Raw genomic sequence first — 25276 nt, 5'->3', positions numbered from 1 at the left:
ACCAAATTGTTTGCGTTGGCTTGAAAGTGTCAGGCATTCCATCACAAGGTGAAATAGGGTTTCAGGAGTTGTTTTGACCTTGCAGAAGCGGCAATAGTTGTTTGTAATGGAGATCTGTCTGGTTGTAGTGAGATGTGAGTTGGTGGGTAGGCCGTTCAGGCGTATTCTTAGAAATGTTATTCTGATGGTTGGATCTGGGAACACTTGGAGATATGGTGGTAGCTCATGGATTCTTCGGGTATCTACGGTGCACTGGTGGTTCTGTTGATAGGTGTTTTTGGTTTGGATCGTTTTTATCCAGTCATTTCGTTGAAGTTTGATTTTTGCATGTTGTGGGCGGAGAGTTAGTAGTTCTTCCGATATAGCCTTGTTTGCAATTTTCTTCATTAAGGTTTGTTTCCATTCTTGTAGTAACGTGTTGTTGAAGGTATTTGTGTGTGCTCTCAGAATTTGTATGGCCGGGGTTTTCTGGTCAGACAGGATTTTCCAAAATATATCTAGTCTCTTCCAGAGTACGATGGATGCAATTGATTGGGTTGCCATTTCGTGTCTTATTCTTGGCATTGGGTATGACAGCGGGAGATGGAGGATTTTGCAGCAGAAGATTGCTTCATATTTCATCCAGTTTACTGTGCCTGCATTCATCATTGCTTCAGTGCCATAAGTAATAATGGGAATGTATTTTTGTCTGTAGTAGGCAATGATTGGTCTGAAGAAGAATTTCCCATATTTCCGATGAAGAAGGCATCCTTGTCGTGCCAGGGTTTGTGATGTTTGTTCTATTTTGTCCAGCCATTGTTCTTCCGATTTCACTGATTTATTGGTATGCCGAGATATTTGAAGATTGTCATGGTTTCCAGTTAATTTCCATCGATGTTGAAGGTGGGTTGTTTTACTTTTTTGGATGGTGGTTTGGTTAATGTCATTGTCTTGGTTTTTGCGATGTTGATCGCTAGTTCATTTGTGTTCATGTATCTGCTTAATGCTGTCAGGGCTGCTTGTAATCCAGAGGTTGTTTTATTGAGGAGGATGATGTCGTCAGCATATGCCATAGCGGGAACTGGTATTGAGTTTATTTTAGGAGGATTGGTTCGGTTGCTGGTTAGATGTTCCTCGATGTCAGCTGTAAAGAGGTTGTATAGGGTTACCGCAAGGGTGCATCCTTGTTTTAATCCGTTTACCGTAGTGATGGCGTTGGTAGTGGTACCTTGTTTGGATAGTCTCACCTTGATTGATGTTTCCGAGTATAATAATTTTATTGGCTCCCGGATGTTTGATGGGCACTTCCATGCTTTGAGTTTGGACCAAGGTTTTTCTCTTGATATGGCATCAAAGGTGTAACGCTCACCTGATTCTCGCAGAGGCGCCGGTCTTGACTGGGCGACTACCGTATCTTCAAAGGTGATGTGTAGCACCCGGTTGGCTCTTTGGGCTGGACCTCTGTGCACTGTATGCCTGACGTGTAGAGTAAGATGTCTTAGGTAAGTGAATGCCGAGCTCTCCATCTGCCTCAGGGCAGGGTGCTGTAACCAGTTTCTTCACTGGATAGGTAGCGCAGGCCTCTTGACTTCAGAGGACTGCTGTCCGTCGTTTACTGCACGAACGGTAAGTTTCGAGTCATTCAAATGTCTTTAAAGTCTTTAGTAATGATGTCTCTTGTTTTGCAGGGTTCCGGCGATGGCGGATGACGGGCTGAAGTGAGTTGAAGATGGAGCCCGTGTGATGAATAGAAGCGCCTGGAAGCACGTAAGTAAGCGCTTGTTGCCTGCTTCACTATGCGCTCTAACTGTCTTTTTATTTTGCAGGTACGAGTTCGGAGCGGCTGAAGGGTGCCGGAATACCCACTGGATTAGATGTGGAAAGGAGTAATGGCACGTGAGTATTAAAGTTCCCCAATGTCTTTAAACGCACCTTGTTTTGTCTTTCAGATGCGGGATGCAGCGCCGAAGACCTCCGGAGCGCACGAAGAGTAGGTAAGCCTTTGCCTTTCAGATGCCGGAATGCTAACCTGTTCTTTCTTGTCTTTATAGGTGTTGCTGAAGACTGGATTCAGGATGGTAAGCCTTTGCCTTTCAGATGCCGGAATGCTAACCTGTTCTTTCTTGTCTTTATAGGTGTTGCTGAAGACTGGATTCAGGATGGTAAGCCTTTTTCCTTAGGCCCAGGACCGGATGCAGAAGACACGATGAGCGTTCTGCTGCAGAGGTTGCAGAATAACGCAAAGCAAGATTCATCCACCGGGTGTGGTTTAAATAGCCTCCTGTAGTGCTTAGGTGTCTCCTTCCACAGCCACGCTCAAGTAAGAAAAGAGTTCCTGGTAAGAAAAGAGTTCCTGCCTTCCAGAAGAGTTCCAGTGTTCTGAATCTAGGGAGTGGCTCCAGCCCCACCCAACAGGAAAAGTAGTTCCAAACAGAAGAGGATCAGAGGCTCAACTGGCAGGCAAGTAAGCAGCATGGTCTGCTGAAGGTAAGTCCACCCAAGCATTATGAGCCCGGCGCTTCCAGCGCTGGGACTGGGCATATTTATGAGCCTGGTGCCACTGGCGCCAGGACTGGGTCCAAAAGGTCCCAATTGGGACTGGTTGGCACTCGGAACCTGGGTTATGGATCTGCTTCCAAGGGAGTTGGGAAAACCCTGACCTTTTGGAAGCAGAGATCATGACAGTACCCCCCCTCAAGGCCCCTCCCAAACCGGGCTTCTCCGGGGGTTTTGGCTTGTCAGGAAATGTTCGGTGAAATCTTTTGATTAGGCGAGGAGCGTGGACATATTCAGCAGGTTCCCAGGATCTCTCTTGGGGGCCGTAGCCTTTCCAGTCAATTAGGTAGAATAGTTTAGATTTGGAGATCTTGGAGTCCAGAATGCTTTTGACTTCAAACTCGAGTTCTCCATCCACTAGGATAGGTTTTGGAGATTTGGTTAGTCGGGTTTGAGGTTGCACGGGTTTTAATAGAGAGACGTGGAAGACCGGATGTATCTTCATGTGCGGGGGCAAGTCCAACTTGACCGCTACTGGGTTTACTATGGTAGTGATGGAATAGGGACCAAGGTATCTTGGGTTGAATGTGCGTGGCCCTTTTAGAGATAGATATTTGGTGGATAACCAGACTTGATCCCCTACTTGATAGTGAGGGGCTTCCTTCCGATGTTGATCTGCTCCTTTCTTGTATTGTTCTTTAGCCCTTTGAAGGTGAGAAACAGCTTCCTTAAAGGCTTGGGTGATTGTAGAATGCAGGTAGTCTACTGCTGGTGTTTCAAGATCTTGGAGGGGATCCAACTCCGAGGTTCGAGGGTGACTGTCGTACAAAAGAAAAAACGGGGTTTTCCCAGTTCCCGAATGGACAGAGTTATTGTAGGCATACTCGGCTATCCAAAGGATATCTTTCCAAGTTTTTTCAGTTTGTTGCAGCATGCAGCGTAAATACTGTTCCAGAGTTTGATTGGTCCTCTCGGTTTGTCCGTCGGTCTGAGGGTGGTGACTGGTCGATAGTCTCACATCAATTTGAGCTGACCGACAGCAACTTCGCCAAAAATGAGAAATAAATTGACTACCTCGATCCGAAATCAGAACCGAAGGAAAACCGTGCAGTCGGACGATGTTTTCGAGAAATTCTCGGGCCAGAGTTGCTGCTGTTGGCAAGCCTTTGAGCGGAATGAAATGCGCCATCTTGGAGAATAAGTCCACGATTACTAGAATCGTATTGTATCCGGAGCATGGAGGTAGATCGGTGATGAAGTCCATAGAAAGCGTATGCCAAGGGCGAGGTGGGATGTCAATAGGGCGTAAGAGGCCTGCTGGTCTTTCCTTTTGACTCTTGTTTTGGGCGCATACTCCACAGGACATTATAAAGTCTCTGATATCTTTTTTCCAAGACGGCCACCAGAAGTAGCGCTTGATCTTTTCTGAGGTCTTGGCTATACCGGGATGACCTTCCATTAAAGAGTCGTGATAACAAGAGATTACTTTTTTCTGTAAATCTGTGCTGGGTAGGTATAATCGTTCTTGGAAATACAATAAGTTGTCCTTTACTGCAAAGTCCTTTCCCTGCAGATGCCAATTCTGTATGTCTGCTGGAGTTACAAGTTGCCTGGCTTTATCCTTAACTTCCTCTATGGATTCTGTGGCGATTACACCCAGAATTCTTTGTTCGGGAATGATTGGTACAGGTTTAGGGTTGACCAAGTGTTCTTCCACTCCCATCCGAGAAAGGGCATCGGCTTTACCGTTCTTTGTACCAGGTCGATAGGTAATTATGAAGTCAAACTCGGCAAAGAATAATGCCCAACGGAGTTGTCTAGAGGATTGGGCTTTTGCGGTCTTCAAATATTGCAGGTTTCGGTGATCCGTAATCACAGTAACGGTGTGTCGGGCCCCCAGCAGATAATGCCGCCAAGCCTTAAAGGCAGACTTGATAGCCAGAAGTTCCTTGTCAGTAATCGTGTAATTGATTTCAGGAGGCGAGAATTTGCGGGACCAAAATGCCACGGGATGCAACTGATTGGTTACCGGGTCCTTTTGTGATAGAACTGCCCCCATGGCAAGGCTTGAAGCATCAGTTTCCACGATGTAGGGGAGTTCGGGGCGAGGGTGTTTTAAGATTGGTGCAGAGATAAATTTAGTCTTCAAATCCTGGAAAGCTTGTTCCGCCTCGGTAGACCATTCAAAACGTTTGTTTTTCTTTAACAAGGCAGTGATGGGCTGGACTATTCGAGAGAATTCGGGGATAAACCTGCGGTAAAAATTAGCGAAGCCTAACATGCTTTGCACACCTTTTACGGAGGATGGGGATGGCCATTTGAGAACTGCATCGACCTTCTTTGAATCCATACGCACTCCGCCAGGTGATAATATGAATCCCAAGAATTCAACTTCAGTCACGTTGAAAACACATTTTTCCAACTTAGCGAAAAGTTTGTGTTGACGCAATCTTTCGAGGACCATTTTCACATGTTTCCGATGTTCAGATTCCGATGAAGAATAAACGAGGATGTCGTCAATGTAAACAACAACACATACATCTATGAGCTCTCTGAGGACATCGTTCATAAAATATTGAAAGGCGGCCGGGGCATTGCAAAGTCCGAAGGGCATGACCTGATATTCAAATAGCCCATACTTGGTGCGGAAGGCCGTCTTCCATTCATCGCCCTCTTTTACTCGTACCAAGTGGTAAGCTCCTCTAAGATCCAGCTTTGTATATATGCATGCTTTTCTGACTTGGTCCAGGAGTTCAGGGATCAAAGGTAACGGATATCTATTCTTAACGGTGATCTGGTTCAGGGAGCGATAATCGATACAAGTTCTAAGGTCTCCTTCCTTTTTTGGAACGAAGAACAAAGCTGAAGAAGCAGGGGACTTGGAAGGACGAATAAACCCATTTGCCAGGTATTGATCCAGGTATTGTCGAAGGTGAAGGTTCTCAGGCTCGGTGAGGGCATAAATTCTACTACAAGGAGGAGTAGATCCAGGTATCAGGTCTATCTGGCAGTCATAAGACCTATGAGGAGGTAGAGAGTTAGCCTGATCCTTCCGGAAAACATCTTGGTATTCTAGGTATTCGGGAGGTAACTGGGGAGTCTCTGAAGAAATTGCTGCCAGTGCAACACCAGGTGGAGGGTGACAAGTAGAGACACATTCTGGAAACTGGACCGTTCTTGCTCGCCAATCGATCAGAGGATTGTGTTTCTCTAACCAAGGTATTCCTAGAATAATCTGAAACTGAGGGGCCTTGATCACATCGAACACGATCTTCTCATGGTGTCCATCTTGACTTACTAGCGTCACCTCTTGAGTGGTATGCGTTACTGGCCCGGAGGCTATCTCCGTACCATCCACCGTAGTAATGACGTCCTTTACAGCCTTGGGACAAAGAGGTAGATTTATCCTCAAAACCATTTCATGATCCACATAATTGCCGATGGCACCGCTGTCGACGTAAGCTTCAATTGCATGTAATCGATCCGGATTATCAGGGCTAATGAGGACCATAGGTATCACGAAATGCGAGGTCACGGAACTGGTTTTCACGCTCGGCAAGAGGACCTCTATTCTTGTCGGGCGAGGTCGTTTCCCTGCTCAGAGTTTGTAACTTTGGTAACTGCAGCTCCTACTGCCTTCTTGGCAGGTTTCACCGGACAGTCTCGAAGAAAGTGCCCTGAGTTTCCGCAATATAGGCATAATTGCAACTGTTTCCTCCTTTCCCACTCCCTTTGTGTTAGAGGACCTTTCAGACCCCCTATTTGCATGGGTTCCCCGGAGTCTACTCCTTTGGAAGGAGTTGGCGGTTTGGAAAATACTCGAGCACCAAACTTGGAACGATCGGCCTTCCTGTTCTGCAGCCTGTGATCTATTTGAACGACCAAGTCTATATAATCCGAACAGTCTTGTGGGGGATTCACTACTTGGGCTAAAACGTCTTTGAGCTCTCCACGTAGACCTCTATAAAACAGCGTAATCCTTTTGTCCTCAGGCCATTGAGTTTCCACTATTAGTCTATTGAAAGATGCAATATAAGCCAAAAGGTCTTGATTACCCTGTCGCAACGAAAGAAGCTCATTGTCCAAGGCCTGCCCCTGTGAATGTCTTGTGAACAGTTTTTTCATACTAAGCTGAAAGGCTTGAAAATCATGGAGAACCGGATCATCTTGATTAACTAGAGGGATCGACCAGTCTGCCGCATTGCCACTAAGGTACGAAAGTACAAAAGCTACTTTTGCTTGATCAGTTGGAAAGGCTGCTGGCCGGCATAAGAAGTGCAACCGGCACTGATTGATAAATACTGCAAACCTCTTTGGGTCACCAGAAAATCGTTCGGGCGGAGCCAGAGGTACATTCCCAGGTAGGTTGATCTGCACTGGATTCATAGAGGATGTTGAAGGAAGATTTGCCCCTGATGCGGGTAACGGGGTCTGTCCGGCTTGTGACTGTAGCACTTGTCTAGCAAGATTGTCTGTTCTCTCCTTGGAAATAATTAGTTCCCTTCTTAGAGCATTCGTTTCCTGACGAGCTGCATGCACTTCTGCCCTTAGTTCCCCAAGTAACCGGGCTAGGGGGTCAGTATCCGAGGTTTCCATAGCGCCTGGGCGAGAGTTTTGCGGTAGGCTTTGCGTTCTGTAACGCTCACCTGATTCTCGCAGAGGAGCCGGTCTTGACTGGGCGACTACCGTATCTTCAAAGGTGATGTGTAGCACCCGGTTGGCTCTTTGGGCTGGACCTCTGTGCACTGTATGCCTGACGTGTAGAGTAAGATGTCTTAGGTAAGTGAATGCCGAGCTCTCCATCTGCCTCAGGGCAGGGTGCTGTAACCAGTTTCTTCACTGGATAGGTAGCGCAGGCCTCTTGACTTCAGAGGACTGCTGTCCGTCGTTTACTGCACGAACGGTAAGTTTCGAGTCATTCAAATGTCTTTAAAGTCTTTAGTAATGATGTCTCTTGTTTTGCAGGGTTCCGGCGATGGCGGATGACGGGCTGAAGTGAGTTGAAGATGGAGCCCGTGTGATGAATAGAAGCGCCTGGAAGCACGTAAGTAAGCGCTTGTTGCCTGCTTCACTATGCGCTCTAACTGTCTTTTTATTTTGCAGGTACGAGTTCGGAGCGGCTGAAGGGTGCCGGAATACCCACTGGATTAGATGTGGAAAGGAGTAATGGCACGTGAGTATTAAAGTTCCCCAATGTCTTTAAACGCACCTTGTTTTGTCTTTCAGATGCGGGATGCAGCGCCGAAGACCTCCGGAGCGCACGAAGAGTAGGTAAGCCTTTGCCTTTCAGATGCCGGAATGCTAACCTGTTCTTTCTTGTCTTTATAGGTGTTGCTGAAGGCTGGATTCAGGATGGTAAGCCTTTGCCTTTCAGATGCCGGAATGCTAACCTGTTCTTTCTTGTCTTTATAGATGTTGCTGAAGACTGGATTCAGGATGGTAAGCCTTTTTCCTTAGGCCCAGGACCGGATGCAGAAGACACGATGAGCGTTCTGCTGCAGAGGTTGCAGAATAACGCAAAGCAAGATTCATCCACCGGGTGTGGTTTAAATAGCCTCCTGTAGTGCTTAGGTGTCTCCTTCCACAGCCACGCCCAAGTAAGAAAAGAGTTCCTGGTAAGAAAAGAGTTCCTGCCTTCCAGAAGAGTTCCAGTGTTCTGAATCTAGGGAGTGGCTCCAGCCCCACCCAACAGGAAAAGTAGTTCCAAACAGAAGAGGATCAGAGGCTCAACTGGCAGGCAAGTAAGCAGCATGGTCTGCTGAAGGTAAGTCCACCCAAGCATTATGAGCCCGGCGCTTCCAGCGCTGGGACTGGGCATATTTATGAGCCTGGTGCCACTGGCGCCAGGACTGGGTCCAAAAGGTCCCAATTGGGACTGGTTGGCACTCGGAACCTGGGTTATGGATCTGCTTCCAAGGGAGTTGGGAAAACCCTGACCTTTTGGAAGCAGAGATCATGACAAAAGGCCATCTTGAGGTCTATGAAGGCGGCATGTACAGCGGTGTGGTTTTTGATGGCTTTGTGCTTTATTAGGTGGAGTAGTATCAAATTGATGTTTGTTCCCACATTGGGGGTGAAGCAGGTTTGTCTAGCCGAGAACCTGCCATTGTCTGTTGCCCAGGTGGTTATTTGCTTTAGTAGTGTTGCCGCAAAACGTTTTCCAAGGGGGTCAAGTAGTGCGATTGGGCGAAAAAATTCGGTGGATCGTCACAAGAGCCTTGCTTATAGATGGGGACGATTGTAGCAGTCCTCCAAGAATGTGGAATTTGGTTGAGTGTGTCTATCAGGGCTACGATCTGGCACATGAAATTCGCACAGGCCGGCGGATCTTGTTTGATGACAGCGTTGGAAGTGCCGTCGGGACCAGGTGCTCTTGAGGTGTTTAGATTTTTGATCATGCGGATAAATTTGTCGTATTCTACCTTTACTTGCCAGTTTGATTTTTTCGGGGTCGTTTTGTAGGGGTGTTGAGTTGGTTGGGCACCATAGATGTTGGAGAAGTGTGAGATCCATTTTTCTTTTGAGACGTTAGCTGTAAATTTATTTTTTTTTGCGAATTGTCGTTAAGCAGGTTCCAGAGTTCTCTCGTGTTGTGTAACTTGTACGTTTTCATTATGTTTTCTGCGTCAACTTGTTGGGAGGCTTTTTTATTGGGATTTTCTCCAGTTGGAGTATGCTTGTTTCAGGTTTTTTATCCGTGCTATGTTTTCTGCGGATTTTGTTTTCTTCAGGTGACGTATAGATTTTGAAAGACACGTTTTCTTGTCAGCTGTTTCTTAGTTGTATGTATGTTGATGAGTTTTCTGTGGTTGATTCTTGGCTGTTTGTTGGAAAGGTATTAGTATCCATTCGTATTTCAATTTATCAGCATCTTTCAGGGTGGAAGATTGGAGAATATTTGGTAGATGTGCCATTGCTGGTTGTGGGATGTGTAGTCTGGTTGAGGAGCCATCCAGTTCTAGTAGGCATGGTGGTTAGGTTTTTATCTGTTCCAGTCGTCCGCGATGCAGTTTGTGTGATAGAAATATATAATCGATGATTGAAGTTGAAGTTCCTCTGGACCATGTTGGCATATAATTTGTAGAGTTATTCATTGCATGATCGAGGAGGATGAGGTTGCGAGTGGTAATTTCTTTCATCCATCTTCTGGCTTGTGGTGATAGTTGTGTTTGGCTTTGGAGGGTGCCATCCTGCGAGTATAGGTTGATGTTGAAGTCTCCACATATTATTGTTTCAACTGATTGGTGATTCGCGGAAATTCTGTCAATTGATATGAAGACTCCGTCAATGAAAGATTCAGTTGTTATTGCTGTGGGATTCCAGTATAAATTCAGTATTGCAATTGTTAGTTTGTGTTATTTTTTTATTGGATGTTGCTCTGTGCTTGTTATTGTTGTAATTTGGTTCCAAGAGTTGATGTTTTCAGTACTCGATACTGTCCATTGTGGGTTAGTCTTGATCAGGGTGAGGAGGCCCGACTCTGGTCTACCTTGCTTTTTGACTATTGCAGGATTGAGAAAAGTTAGGAAACTGTCACAGGCTGGCGGTTCGCTGAGCCAGGTTTCTTGCAGGCATATGATTTGGTAGTTTTCGAGTTCCTGTGAGGGGTTGTTGAAAAGATGCGAGTTTCCTCTGGTATTCCACGAGCAGAGTGACCACGTGGTTTCTGGATTTGTTAATTGTTATGATCTAGAGGGTGTTGAGTTTCCTGGAGATACGGTTTCTGTGTATGAATTTTCCAAGTCGTCGTTTCTTTTGAAAGGTCATTCTGATCTGCTGGATTGTTTTGAATGTCGCAGTTGGCTCTGGTTCCTGACTGATCTTGGTTGGTGTCTGTTGTCGTTGTCTGTTTGTGTTCTAGGTTGGTGTTGCGAGTGGGAATCTTTAACTTTGCTTTGGCTTGGGTTGTGTACGTTGGTTGTTCTTGTTTCTGTGGTGGCCCAGCATGTGAATCTGAGCTTTTTGAGTTGGGAGCGCCTAGATAGTATCAACTCTAGGTCGGTGGGATCACGTAGCTCCACGTTGATTTTGTCTAGATGTAGATCATCTTTGAATGTTATCAAGTTGATGTCTCTTGTAGTTATTTTGTCCAGCTGTGGTATTGCCCGGAAAAGCCGTAGAATGTTTGTTCTGTTGAGGATTAGTGGCTCAGGTCTGGTGATTTCATTTTCAATGCTGATTGCATAAATTTGTTTTTGTTGTAGGGGGTTTATGAATGAGAGGAGTGTACAACTGTCCTTAGTGCGGTTGTGTGATCGTGATCTGAATGAATCAGCTGAAATTTGCTCATACGATGCTGCCATTGTTAGGTCGCTTTTGATATTTTCCAAGAATACGTCTGAGATTTCTTCAGAATTGTCTACTGTCGCTGTTTGGGGTTCAGAGGAGTATTCATCTATTATTATGAAGCTTGAGGCAGTTGTGGGTTGTACAGGTGGTGGTGTATCTTCCAATGTTTGGTCCCCATGGGTGGTTAGATTGAGAAAATCTTCGTCGATCTGTGTGTTGTCCTGAGATGTTTGTAGTGCCGGAATCTGTGGCTGGGTTGCGGTTCTGTGTTTTTCTTGACTTGGATTGATGGGCGAAGTAGATAGGGTTTGTGTCTTTCCTTTCGGGGTGTGTTAGGTAGGTCAGTGGCTTTCACTGTTCGTAGGAACGCTCTTGATCCTGTTTGCTTTATTTTTGCTGTTTTTCGATTGTATTGGTTTATGGTCAGGCATTTTCTTCCCTTTTGAGAAGATCTGGTAAGGATCTGTGGGGTTCTTGCTCAGCGGGATTGGTTGTTGAATTATCGGCTGTAGGGGGGGACGTTTCCAGTTGTTTCTTTTTGGGGGCATTGATCGGTAGTCAGAGCTGCAGGATTCGATTGTTGCAGTAGATGCAGGATCAGAGGGGTTGGTGTCGGTTGGTCGATTAGTTGGTTTGAGTGAGGAGCTGTTTGTTGTTGGTGATGTGCTTTCAACAAGGATAGTACCTCAGATGTTAGCTTGGCTTTTTCTTGTTGATTGCCTCTTGCTGTTTCAGATAGTCTTTGTTGCCAGCGGTTTGATTGTTCTGCTTCTATGTTGAGACGGGTTTCAATGGTGGAGATGAAATTTTCGGTGTAAGTTTGTTTAACGTGTATCATGGCTAGGAGAGTTGCTTGGTCTCTGATATTGTCTTTCATGGTTTCATGCAGTTTGAGAAAGGGAATCATTGATTGGGATAGTACTGTGATGAGCATGTTTTGCAAATCGAGCATGGTAGTGGGAATCCTTGGGTTGTTGTGTTCATCAGGATCAGAATCTTTCGGTGTTGTGTTAATATTTTTGTTCTGTGAAACTTTACAATGGGGTGGAGGTTGTTGGTTTTTGGTCATTGGATTCGGAGTGTAGGAGGAGTCTTCTGAGTCGTAGTTGAAATGATTTGGTGGTAGTTGTTTATCAGCAGTAATATTTCAAGTTCTGTTTTAACGTGCAGTTGTGAGGGCAGTTGGTGGGTTGCTTGCATCATGCACGGTTTTGAGGTTAAATGCAAATGTGGATTGCTGGGTAAGGTGCCAAATATTTCTCTCCTTTTATCTATGTTTGTCATGATGGATTTGATTTCGGTGATGTCCATTGATAGTCTTGCTGCCTTGGTTGCATCTTTGTTAAGAGTGCTTTCTAGTGGTTGTGCAAGTTTAAGGGAGTTGTGTGTTTGTAGCCAGGATAGTTTAGCTAGTCTTGCCTTTTCTTTCTTTGTTGGTAAGGTTTCTGGGCTTGGTAGCTCGTGAACGTTTTTATTGGATCTAGGTTCGTTTGGTTGGTGTCTTGAGGCACTAGGGCATGGGGGTTCTTTTCCCAGTGCCTGGTTAATGAGATACTTTGCTGTGGGGGTGGAGCCTTCATGACTTTCCTCAATGAGTGTGGGGGCTGCTGGGTTTTCTGGTTCTACAGTGGTTTGTAGACTGGTCTTTGGGGTTTGTGCATTGGCACAGGGCTGATTAATGGTATCACTTGGCTGGTCGATAATGATCTCCAACGTTTTTCTATTTTTTGGTAGAATTTGGGTTGTTCGTGGTTGTAGGTCATCTTGGTTGGCAGTTGTGGAGATTGGTGGGTTTTATGGTTCCGCAGTGGTTTGTAAGCTTGTCTTTGGGGTTTGTGCATTGGCACGGGCATGATTGATGATGTCACTCGGATGTTCAATAGTAGTCTCTGCCGTTTTTCCATTTTTTGGCAGATTTTGAGTTATTCGTGGTTGGAGGTCATCTTGATGGGTCTGGTTGCAGGAGATGTGAATTTGTGCTTGTGTGTTAATTAGCTTGATGTTTTTTTTCTTCAGGTTGTGGGTAGTCTGTCACAAAGGAGGTTGTTTGTTCAGGCTCTGTTTGAAGGGTTTCTTGAGATATCGTGTTGGTGTTGAGTCTGCTGTGCTGTTGGCATCTTGGCGAATTGGGTGGGCCGGATCAAGCTTCTGTGGTGGGTGTTTTGCAGCCTCTTTTGGGTTAGTTGCTCTGAGAAGTGATTGTTCCATGGTTAGTTGTGAGGAGTCTAACTCAGAGGTAGCAGCAATACTTAGTTTGGTTCGTAGTCTTGTTTTCGGACCTCCAAGGGTTGGCTGTTTGGTGGTGTGGTCTGTAGACATTCTTTCTGGATTGTTATAAAGGTTAGTTGCTTTGCTCTCAGTTTGGGCTGTCGTAGTGCAGAGTTTTACTGATGTTCTAACAATCCTTCTGGTTGCCTCTGATGTTTTGTAGGGGCGAGGTCCCAGAGGGGTAGTGCGTGCGAGGTGAGCCAAGGCACTTTTCTCCTGGGTGTTTTGTTGAGTTGTGCACTGTAGGGGAGTGTTTCTCGTTGGTCCGGACGTAGCGGGTTTAGGAGTGGGTGTTAAATGCTCTCTGGGTTCACTTTGCATTGGCAGGGTTATGTTTGCTGTTTAGGATTCACTTTGATCCAAAGGGACGGTCTTTCGGTTTTGTGCCGGTCCTTTCGGTGTGTTTTTGTCTGTTGGGTCACTGGTCTTCTTTTTCACCCCGAGGGTGTAGGGCTGTGTCTGTTGGACTATTCTCGGCTGTGTCCAGGGGGGCAGCCCTTTCAGTCGCCTGCCAGTTCTTTCAAGACGTGTTGGGTGGTTTGGTGTAATGTCCAGAGAAGTGCCGGGGGTGTGGGTAGGATCCAAGGATCAGGCCCTTTCGGTCATCTGGCCGGAGGTGCAGTGTTCACAGAGTTGAGTTAGTAGTGTCAGGATCCAAGGGACGAGCCCTTTTGGTCTCCTGGCAGTTCTTTCAGGTCTCTTGTCCTTTCGGTCTCCTGGCCATAAATAGAGTGTCGATACAGGTGAGTTCTTGGTGTGAGGATCCAAGGGACAAGCCCTTTCGGTCTCCTCGGAGTTCTTTCAGTATGAGGTTTGTGGTCAGGATTAGACAGGAGGTTTCTGGTAGAATCTAAGGGACGAGCCCTTTTGGTCTCCTGCCCAGCAGTTCAGGTTGTCTCGAGTAAGTTGATGTTGACAGGATCAGTTCTGGCGGTTTTAAAACAGGTTGATGCTAAGAGCACACGGTTTGCCAGAGAGGGGGTATTCCCAGTCTTGTTAGAGTGCTATATTGCTGTGTCTGGTATAGCAGGCAGCAAGGTTTAACGGGACAGGGCCCCTCGGTGTCCCTGTGGATTGCCCCTCTGGTGCACAGTCCGTAACCCCTGTGTTGTTGCGGGGACGGGGCCACATTGCGGTGGAAGCTATCCGTAACAGAGAGAGAGTCCCTGTGCCAGTGGTGGTCCGCAAGGATGTGCTGGTGCGACGGAGAGGCCGGACAGCAGCAGCAGTGGGCCGGCTGTGGACACCTCGAGCCCGGACGCACTGGTTGTGCCTGCTCAACTGTTGAATCAGCAGTTGTGCAGGGCGGTGAGTTCTACGTTTTTGATGTTTCTGATGTTGAGGGTCACAGCTTCCAGCTTCGACAATGATTTTTTGGAGGCAGGGGGAGGGTGGGCGGGTTGAAGCAAACTGGTGGGGGGGCGATGTTGGGTAGCAACGAAGGTCAGAAGCGAGCAAGTGCTGGTGAGGGGGCACTAAGCCCTACGTTGGGGGTGCTCTGGGGAAGTAGATGCTCAGGCACGCAGTGTCGGTAAAGTCTTCCAGGGGGCCGGCGGCGGCAGCGCAGAGCCTGCAGAGCCCAAAGACCAAAGATTCTGCAGCCGACTCCGCGGCCCGCTCCGCTGTGTTCTGGGTGTTTTGATCAAAATGCTGGTAGCAATAAAAAGAGGACTCAGCCAGTCCACAATGAATGGAGTCTGCAGCGAGGGCAAAAGAGAACCTTCTCTGTCGCAGACCAAAAGACTCTGCAGCCGACTCGGCTTATTGTTTCCTCTTGGTTACAGCAGACTTGACATTGAGTATCCGCTCCACCTGACCACTTTGCTGTATAAGTAGCTGTAGTGTCCTTGCAAGGACACAGTTAACAGAGCCTGAGAGCTCTGCCGGCTGAGCCAATCAGTATGAGCGAGGCTCGCTCATGTGAGGTGAGGAGCCTGGGAAGGAATTCAGTTTGCAGCAGAGATTGAATAAATATAGTTCAACCTGCCGCCAGCTCCTGGTCTTATTACAGGCTGGGGCCTGTTGAATGAGAATGTGAGCGGCCTTTCCCTACTGCATGCTGGTTTTCCTTAAGGGATAAATTACAAGAACCCCCTGGCAATCCTACAATGGAGATGAGGATGGGATTTCTCTGCTAAAATTAAAAGAAGACAGGAACATTTGTTGCAACATGCCCTGCAGATGAGGTGGTGACTTGGCGCTGAAGTTCTGCTAACTGCCGGGATGTCAGAAAATGCAGAATCAGGTAGTGCCGCAGATTTTCGCCAGCCTGGACCATTCGATATGGGTGATCAACAAGCGTTGGCGCCTCGATGGGAAAGATGGATTCAGAGATTTGAAAATTACCTCCATGCCCACGATGAGACTGCGCCTGACAAATTTGCAAGGCACCTGCTGGTGAACCTGGTAGGAGATGAGGTGGAGGACCTCATTCTCACTTTCCCACCTGAAGCTGTTGGAACGTACAATGGTCTCAAAAAAGGGGCGAGCAACTACTTTGACCCCCAGCAAAATATTGACCATGAGAGGCACACCTTCAACGTAGCTTGCCAGATGACGGCCGAGTCCATGGATGCCTTGGCCACCCGCCTTCGAAAACTAGTGGTGCATTGTGAATTTCACAAGTTCACAAATGACAAGGCCATCAGAATGAGGATTATAGGAGGATGCCTGTCCTCATCATTCAGGAAGAAGTTACTACGGGAAGCGCTTCCGCTGGAAACAATATTACAGATGGCTCAGACGGAGTCACAAGCAGACACGCAAGCTTCGCAAATCGACAATGGTAAGACTTCGGACCAAGAACAGGCCTACCAGATAGCTTCAACGGCGCCGGCTCGAGCAAAGTCTAACAGCAACACTGCGCCCAGAGGATCTCTCTCACCCGGAAGATTCTACAGGTGTGGCCTCCAATTTCCTCACGAGGAAGGTGTGAAATGTCCTGCCTTTCGGACCAGTTTGTGCCAAGTGTGGTCAGCAGAACCACCTATCCATTGTCTGCAACTTCCCACCAGAACGTTCCCAGGGTTAGGGCTCCACGACATATTGGTCGGAGTCCAGTGCATGCAGCGGCACAGGGAGAAGAGGTGCAGTCGCAAGGAGGGACCTCGTGAGGCACGGGAATATGTATATGTGATGAACTGAGTGACCTCAACTTCAGAAAGTGATATCACCTTACTGGTGGGTGATCACCAGGCAAACTTCCTCATTGACACTGGCTCAACCCTCAACATAATGAGCATATCGGAATATCGAAAAATGGGGTCTCCAACCCAGCTAAGGTCATCGGATCTTAGAGTCTTCCAACGGGCAGCGAGAGGTTCTGTACAGAACCATGGGAATATTCACTACAAAGGAAAATGTGCGGAAGCCGAATTTCATGTCTTACAAGGGGAAGTACCCAGAAGTAATCTACTAGGGTGCCCTACTGCCCTTCAGATGGAAATTACAGCTGTGTCATACACCAGGCAACACGGGCTATCAGTCACACAAGATTTCCTGGAGCTGTTCGAAGGCATTGGTTGCCTCAACAGAGACCCTGTGACACTTATTTTATTTATTTTATTTTTTACATTTATAAAGCACACAAAGCAGCCCTTGGGCATAATGGTGTTGTTCAGGCAGGACTTGCTTGGTTACAGGCAGAATGTGAATACAGGAAGGAACAAAAAAGACAAAAAGACAGGAAGCCCGCATGTCTGTGGTTCTCGGTTACAGTGAACCCATATTCCAGACAGTTGGCAGTTAAAAAGGTGAGATATACAAAGGGGGGAGGGTGAGAATTGGCTTGTGGCTGGGTGGGCTCAATTGAAGAGCATAGTTTTAAGGGCTTTCATGAAGGATAGGTGAGAGAATCCGGTCTTGAGGCTGTTTGGGAGGGCATTCCATTGTTTGGGAGCAGGTAGGGGAAGCTGGTGCTGCCTGCTTTGATCCTTTTGATGGTGAGGATGTTCAGTTGATTGGAATAGTGAGATCGCTTGGGTCTGGAAGAGGTGGTTCTTACAATCACATCGACAAGTCCATAACGCCCTTCATTGAGGAAGAGATACAGTGGTTGCTAAATGAAGAAATAATTGAACCGGCTGATGGTCAAACCTCCTGGGTGTCTCCCATAGTGGCTGTACCTGAAGTAGGATCATCTGACAAAATACGCTTCTGCGTGGACATGAGACAGGCAAACAAGGCCATTGGGTGCTAAAAGCATCCAGGAATGCACCTAGATGACATAATTAGCCTACTGAACGTGGCCAGAGTGTTCTCTAAACTCTATTTGAACAAAGGCTACCACCAGATCATGATAGACCAACAGTCTCGCTACATCACTACATTCGCTATGCCGGTCGAACTTTTCAGATACATGAGACCCAGTTTCAGCATCTACTCAGCAGCGGAAATATTTCAGGAGAGGGTATAAAGAGTGATTAAACATATTGGTAACCGTTTCAAATACAGTGATGATGTCCTGGTATTTTGGAGCCACCCTCACTCAACACGACCAGGTACTTAACCAAGTATGCATGGGCTAAGAGAAGCTGGCCTGACACTGAACAAGGACAAATGGGTGTTTCCTAAATCTCGCCACAAATTCTATGAACACATTTTCTCACATGAAGGCATGTGCCCGGATCCAGGGAAAGTGACGGCCATATCTCAGATCTCAGCCCCCAGGATGTCAGCAAGGTGAGGTCTTTTCTGGTCATGGCCAGCTCCTGCCACCAATATCTTCAAGACTTTTGCAACCATAAGTGCCCCGCTCAGGGAGCTTATCAAGCAGGGCAGGGCATTCCGATGGTCTAGGAAATGTGAGGGGTTCTTCATGCAAATAAAGAGAACATTGCTTCGGCGGAACGCATGGCCTACTTCAATCCAAACCTATGCACAGAAGTGGCTGTCGATGCCAGTCCAGTTGGCCTGGGGGCGATCCTAGCACAAACTAGTCTGGGGTGAGAATCGCCCAGAATGGTGATTGCATATGCCAGTAAGAGCCTGTTGGAGGTGGAAACACAATATTGACAACCAGAAAAGGAGGGCCTGGCCGTCGAGTGGGCTTGTGAGCATTTTCAGATGTTTATCCTCGGCAAGTCCGTCACAATTGTGACGGATCATAAAGCCCTGATGACCATCTATGACAGCTCCAAATGCAAGAAGCCACCATGAATTGAGAGGTGGGGCCTGTGACTGCAGGATTTTGACTTCACAACTGTCCACAAACCGGGGAAGGAGTACAACACGGCAGACTTCATGTCACGTCATCCCCTCAGAGAGGTGTTAACCACCAAATCGATAGCCGAAGAGTATGTAAATTTCCTCACCCACCATGGGTCACCAAGGGCCATCACACCAGAAGTGATCCGGGAACACATGGAACAGGCCACTATGATGTTGCAAATACAAAGTCTCATTAGGTCTGAAAGGTGGAGAAATGCTGACTTCCCAACCAGTGAAATGGGCAGTGACAGTACTGCAAGCCTCAAACATAGATGAGAAGAACTATCAGTAGCAGGACATGAAGGCCTATGCTGACAGCAGGGGGTGAGCCAAGAGCTCCATCCTACAAGTGGGAGACAAGGTGATCGGTTGCAGAAGGCAGGAGAGGAAACCAGATTCGAGATATGATCCAGAATATCTAACAGTATCCTGTGTCAAGGGAACAATGGTGACTGCAAGATCTCCTAATAAGGTGATCACTTCAAATGTCTACCAATTTAAACGGCATAAAGAAGAGGACCAAGAACAAGGTGAAAGAGACACCTTAGTGACATCAGGAAGGGAGCTAGTGAGAGAAGCAGGGGCGTTGCTAGGGGGGCTAAGGGGGCTATAGCCCCTGATCTTTTGGTTGTAGCCCCGGATAGAATTTTAGGAGCTACAGCCAAAAGGCTAGCTAGCCCCCAGTCCCAACAATTCCGACATCAGCTTAGCCCCGGGTCTTTTCCAGACCTAGCAACTCCCCTGGAGAGAAGAGATGGAGGAAGAGCCAGAAGAACTTTGAGTGAGACCAGCCAGGTGCATTCGGAGGCTGGTGCATCTAATTGAAGAAATATAAACACAGAATTGTAATTGACTGATTTGTTTTGTTCAGCAGGGGGATATGTAGTGTTCTGGCAAGGACACAGTTAACAGTGCCAGGAAGCTCTGCCGCCATTGAGTATCCACGTGGCTCGGGCATGCGAGGTGAGGAACCTGGGTAGGAATTCACTTTGCAGCAGAGATTGAATAAAGATTGTTCAACCTGCCGCGGGCTCCTGATCTTATTGTAGGCCTGGGCCGTTGAATGAGAGTGTGAGCTGCCTTTCTTTACTGCATGCTGGTTTCCATCAAGGGAGGGATACATTAAAAGAACCCCCTGGCAATCCTACAGTAGCCACCTTGCGAGTGTTAGTTTTCAGCTGAAATAATAGGGCTCTGGCATATTCTGGGGTCACACAATCCAAATAGGGCTCGAAGCCCTCTATCGCTTTCAGCATTATGTATGGGGCACCTGACTTCAACACATCAGAAGTCCTTTTTATTTTTCTAGTGACGGCCTTGTGACACATCGTTTTAACCATTGCTTTTAACCTTAATGGTAACCCCTCATGATTAGACCAGAGGGGAACCAAGGCCAAGACCTCAAACCGCTTATGGATAAACCTGAGCCATGCGAGGGAACATGAGCCAGGTTCTTGCTGTAAGCTAATATATTCATTTAATTTGTTTTTTATAACGTGCCTAATACCATACCTGAGTTTGGTTTCCACACGCGGATCTGGGATTTGAACCTCTGTTGCTCTGCGTAGTCTTGCTTCCAAGACCAGCGTGTTGCCCCTATGCTATCCTCTGTTATTGTTTCCCTGTACTTTGCAAGTTCTTGGTATGTTAAGATGGATTTCTGAACTCTGGCCAGGAGGGGCAGTGGTTCAAAAGGCCAGCCTAGTTTTTTGGAACAGGGTAACCTCTGGTCAAGCCAGACCAATCAGGGTAGCTATGGCAGGCGGTCAAGACTAAGTCTCAGGAGGGGTGAGGGTGACTGAAGGACCTCAATGAGCACACAAAGCAAGGACACTTACAAATTACTCCAGACAGGTGTTATATCAAAAATAAAGACACATTTATTACAAGGCCTTTGTAACATAGACCATAGCAAAAGAATCACAGTACCACTCAGTAAACCAACACAACACTATCAATACAATATATATATATATATATATATATATATATATATATATATATATATATATACATATACAAGACAAATGGGGTCCAAAGCGGTAGATGCACGAAATATGTCGACAACCTAAATGGGAAGGAAACAGGCGGCACAGGTAGTCCTTGGGCTCCTTTGACATTAGCAACGCACCTAACTAAGAGGCAGTCCAAGCCCTAAGAAGAGGGTAGCCTTGTGCTCAACAGTACATGCAATGCAAGCGCACGCGGTTGTTCCAATGGGTAAGATGGGGTCTCTTCCGGGGTCTCTAGCAGCTCAGGAAAGTGGATGAGGCGATGAAGTATAGGTTTCCACTATTCAAAAAGGACCTCCACTTGAAGGCAGAGGCAGTTTTAGAGGTCGGGATGGAGTCGCTATTTCGCAGTGGCAGTGGAAAGGAGAGGAGTCTTCAGGGGCCTCTCATGCGTAAAAAAGCGACGTTGTGCTAGGGGCCACTTGTTGGGGTATTGAGTACTCACCGGTCCCCGACGCAACTGGACCCAAACTTCGGCAGGTCAGTCCACTTCGCTTGCAGGTTCGAATGCGGCAGAAAGGACGTCTCAGCACCTTTTAGTCCTGTGATACAGCGATGATTCCCAAATGGGACAGTGGCGATTTCTCCGCTACGGGTGGATGAATCGACCCAGTTTCACTGCAGCAGGCTTCAGGTGCAAGAGGGTCACAACTGCATCGGACTTTCAAAGGACGTTGCCGCGGCAGAGCAACACAGCAACCGTGTTTACTCTGGTTCTGGCGCACTCGTCTCACTTCAGACCAGGGAACGCCAGGTGTACGAAATTCGGTATGAGGGTGCCGTGGACAAAGAGCTAGCAGTATACCTAGTTTCAAGGGTCTCCTCGAAACGACGGCGGAGACAGAGCAAAGGTCCTGTGTAAGCTGGTCAGCCCTCTGGTTGGCCCCGGGACACTTCCGAGAAAGCTTACGTGCAGGGTTTGGTGAAGGTGCCGAGAATAGTTGGTCCCACAATTCCAATGGGTTGAAGCGTCTTCGCAGACCTTCTAGGACGATCAGATGCAAAGGGGTCCCACGGGACAACAGCGGGTTCAGGGTGCCAAACCTTCCAGCGGGTCACCAGTGGTTCCTCGACTCAGCTTCGTAGTTGCAGGATACTTGGATCCTATCCTTTGTTCAGTGAGAACTCAGGAGATCGACATGATATGGGTGTTTTGGCCTCCTCTTATCCAAAGTTCCCTTCGCGTCAAAACAAAGGCGACCCAATGGGAGATCTGCTCACAAACACTCACTCCATATGTGGACCAATAATGGACCACGGTGGTCCCAGTCATTCATGGCACTCCAGACTCTGGCACTCAGGATGTGTATTGGAATAAGACGTTCCAGCCCACATCCTGGAGGCACACACACATGGCATGCAGAAGCCTGCGAAAGCATTGAGTTTTGCGGGAAACTGCATGACCAAATAAGGACTGGACAAAGAACCTCGTGGCATGGCCATTTTGGAGCCAGGCCACCTATTCGTGCCAAACGCGGTTAATGCGGTTAACATGGTAGGAAAGGGTTAAAAATAATGCGAAACGATACCCGCCACCAGTCCTGTCCGTGACACATCTGCACAGTTCATAAAAAGTCCAGCGAGAGTATCTCAGGCCTTTGGGAATGACTATAGACCCAAGTGTGCTGTATGGTAACATACATGGCACACTTGTTACATGTTGCACAAAAGTTGCAACATGAGGAAAAGACTAAGGGAAACAAAGTCTCCCAGTACTGACTGTCTTAAGGGCATGTCAGTTTCCCCATAAAAAGGTGAGCGAAAGCCCAGAGGAGTGCAGCTGAACGCTGTGCTCCTCTGGCAAAGTCAGTCAATGGTGTTTAAACAGCAGCAAAAAGATTGGGGGGTTGACATATGGAGGGAAAATTACATACAATTATGAAATCTTTCCTAACAGGGTACACCATAGTCTAACCCAGTATAACAATGGCCTGGTTGCTAATACATCGCTAATGGGCTTAAGTTCACATTCCCAATGCAAACAAGCCATTGGGGCACCCATTGGTTACATAAGTAGGGACTGCAGTAAAATGTCTACTACATTCAACTGGGCCGATGTGCAATGACCCCACAATTCAGCTCCATACATGGCTGCCGCCCAACCCTGGGTTCTATATAGTTTTAGCGCTGAGGAGATGGCACCCCTACTGTTCTTATTGAAAAAGCAACAGACAAAAACACTGTATTTTTCCCAGGATGCCACCGCTTTGGTTTGGTGTGCTGTCCATGTAAGATCTTCTGAGGACCTAATCCCTAAAAAGTCGTTATCGCACACCTGCTCTAAAACATAAGCATCAACTGCAATCCTCAGCTTAATTTTCTTACAGCTTTTAATGGCAAACATGGTCGGACTGGGACAAGACATAGGCCAGGTCACCCAAAAAAAAGTGGCCCACCTCTCGCCTCAAAAAAGTGTCCCACCCCCTTGCCTCACATCCCTTGACCTCTGATGACATCACCGGAAGTGATGTCCTTTGACCCCACCCCAAAGTGACATCCCGTGAAGCGATGAAACATGACCTTTCACCCCTTAACGAAACATGAAGTGGAATCAAACAGCATTGTTCCTAAGTAAACTAAATTACTGTGAATCCAAGCAGACGTCCAAGGCCAAATGATAATGATAATATGCTATTGTATAGCACTTAACGCTTAAGCTCTTTTTTATAGAACAAATATGCATACAATATCAACCAACCTGTATTGGTACTCATTTATTGACCTAAAAAAGGATGAAAGGCTTTTTGAAAAGAAAACAAAATATGAAAAAAAAACATTTTTTTTTCTTCCTAACCGGCCCAGGCATGGCCAGAAACCGGCCCTGACTCTCCAGGGACGATTTCGGCCAGGCCACACGCTGAAAGACCGAGGGGCTAATCCGACACTGATGGCAAATACCATTACCATGGGCATCATTACAAGTATGCTGGTCCGGAAATAGCCATGCAGGTCGCACCGTACCAGCACCTTTTTCCGGTCCAGCATACTCTGAGTTTCGATGTCGCTAAAACCGTCCCTGCAAGTGACCTACCTTATCCAGCAACACCATGACCGGAATCTGTGGCAAGACGCACCGGCCGTGCCTGAGACACCGGCATGGCGTTAGTACATGCACATTCCAAGTTCCATGCACACGGAAACACCAACATCGACATGCCAGTAGCACTGTGAATTCTGCGCCAGAATCACCAGTAACGCGGACCAGGCATTAAGTAGAGCCAGGTGTGCAGAAACAGCCCACATATGCCCAAAAGCACCCCAAGTGGCCCCAATTAGGACTGCAAAAGCACAAACGCACCACTCCCAAACCCCACTCCCCTTCCAACACTACCATTCTTGCAATAGCAGTACTGTAGCTGGAGGCTCTGCATGCAGGCCTACTACTTGAGGAGGCAGAGGAGGTGCTTGAAGAGAAGGAGGGCCATCATGGCCCTGCAAAACAACAATTGCCAGCAGATTGCAGCCCGCAGGCAGCCACCTATACCGTGCATAAGGGCCACACTCTTCAACCTGAGCCAAACCAAGATCCACACCCTGTACCAGCTCGACAGGGAGACCATCACATCCATAGTGGACCTGATCCTGGTCAGCCTCATACATATCCGTACAGCCATCCCCTCCTTGCTTGAGGCAGAATTTCCTGTTCCGCAGATCACAAACTGTAGGTGAACTGCGTGGGTTATTGCAACCATGTTTCTCGCGTGTCCTGTTTCATGTCATTGATGCACTCCTGCGTCACGTTGGAGATCACATCGGCCTACCCAGAACAGCCGACTAGGTAAAATCGCTTTTCATATTCTTGGAGGTACGCCAAATGTTATAGGTGCATTGGACTGCACACATGTGGAGCTGGTGGCCAGGCATGCCATTGAGGCAGTGTACTGGAACAGAAAACTCTACCACTCACTCAATGTGCAGATGGTGTGTGATGCCCGCCACCTCATCACACACTGCTGTGCCATATTCCCCTGGTTCAACCCACAACTCCATGGTGCTGCGGAACTCCACACTCCCAGGGTACATGGCACGTCACAGCGGAGAGAATACCTGCCTATTGGGTGAGTGTATCTACCTAAGCATGTGCACTGTTGAATGGGGCAAGAGGGCAGAAAACACCATAGCGTACCTGGCCGTTGGGTGAGTGTATCTACCAAAGCATGTGCCCTGTTCAATGGGGTATGTTCAACACCTATCAGCAGTGCATGTGTGCTATGCAATGTGCAACTCAGTAATAGCATTCCTGAGTACAAGGCCTTGACTGGCATGTCTCAATTGACCAAACTGATCATGTGCATACATAACATCAAATCTGTACAGCAACATCAAAAGCACAGCATGTACCAGAATGCATCACATCAATGTCCCACAACCCAGCACAAACATAATCAGCACAACCCACACCACCTGATGCACAGACTGATAATTTTTATGCATTAGAACACCACTCCTCCATACCACTAGTGTCCCTAACACCAAGTAGCCAGGTCCCCTCCCAGGTTAAAGCGCACATACACACATGCATGTGACCTGAAGCGTAAAACTTTAGCCACACATATCTATGATTGTGTGACATGCCCATCATAGGAATATTGAATTTGAACACAATAAGAACACAAACCAGTCTCATTTGTGTGTGTTGTAGTGAAAGGGTCAGAGGTCATTGGGGGTGTGAATGGGCCTTGTCAAAGCGACAGCACACCACACACCCACCACGCATATTGACAAGGCGTATTGGCTTCTTGCCCATCCATCTAATTCCTCGTATGGTATCTCTCTGTGAATATGTCCACATCCATCATTTTGGCATAATCACTGATGCTGTTCAACCACTCTGATGCAGCACGTCATGTACCTCAATGCAAGTACACCTGCAGGCATGTACTAAGTCTAATAAATATTCAGAATCTCATCTCAACACAGATTAACATCCTTACCTGTGTCAGCCATGCCTACCAGGTCTGCAGCCCCCGGCAGGGTCTGCCGTGTCGGGCACACCGGCTATGTCAGGCGAAGACTATTTTGTA

At 47.3% G+C, this 25276-nt stretch overlaps 1 protein-coding gene across 3 annotated transcripts in view; it reads right to left on the bottom strand.

Annotated features, from left to right (window-relative positions):
* KMO (kynurenine 3-monooxygenase) overlaps positions 1 to 25276 on the bottom strand; it is a 387929-nt gene that overhangs the window by 93652 nt on the left and 269001 nt on the right. The window lies entirely within an intron of this gene.

Source organism: Ambystoma mexicanum, chromosome 4q (assembly GCF_040938575.1).
Source record: "Ambystoma mexicanum isolate Mex_15411 chromosome 4q, UKY_AmexF1_1, whole genome shotgun sequence".
Lineage (NCBI taxonomy): Eukaryota > Metazoa > Chordata > Amphibia > Caudata > Ambystomatidae > Ambystoma > Ambystoma mexicanum.
This window is presented reverse-complemented; position numbering and strand designations above follow the sequence as displayed.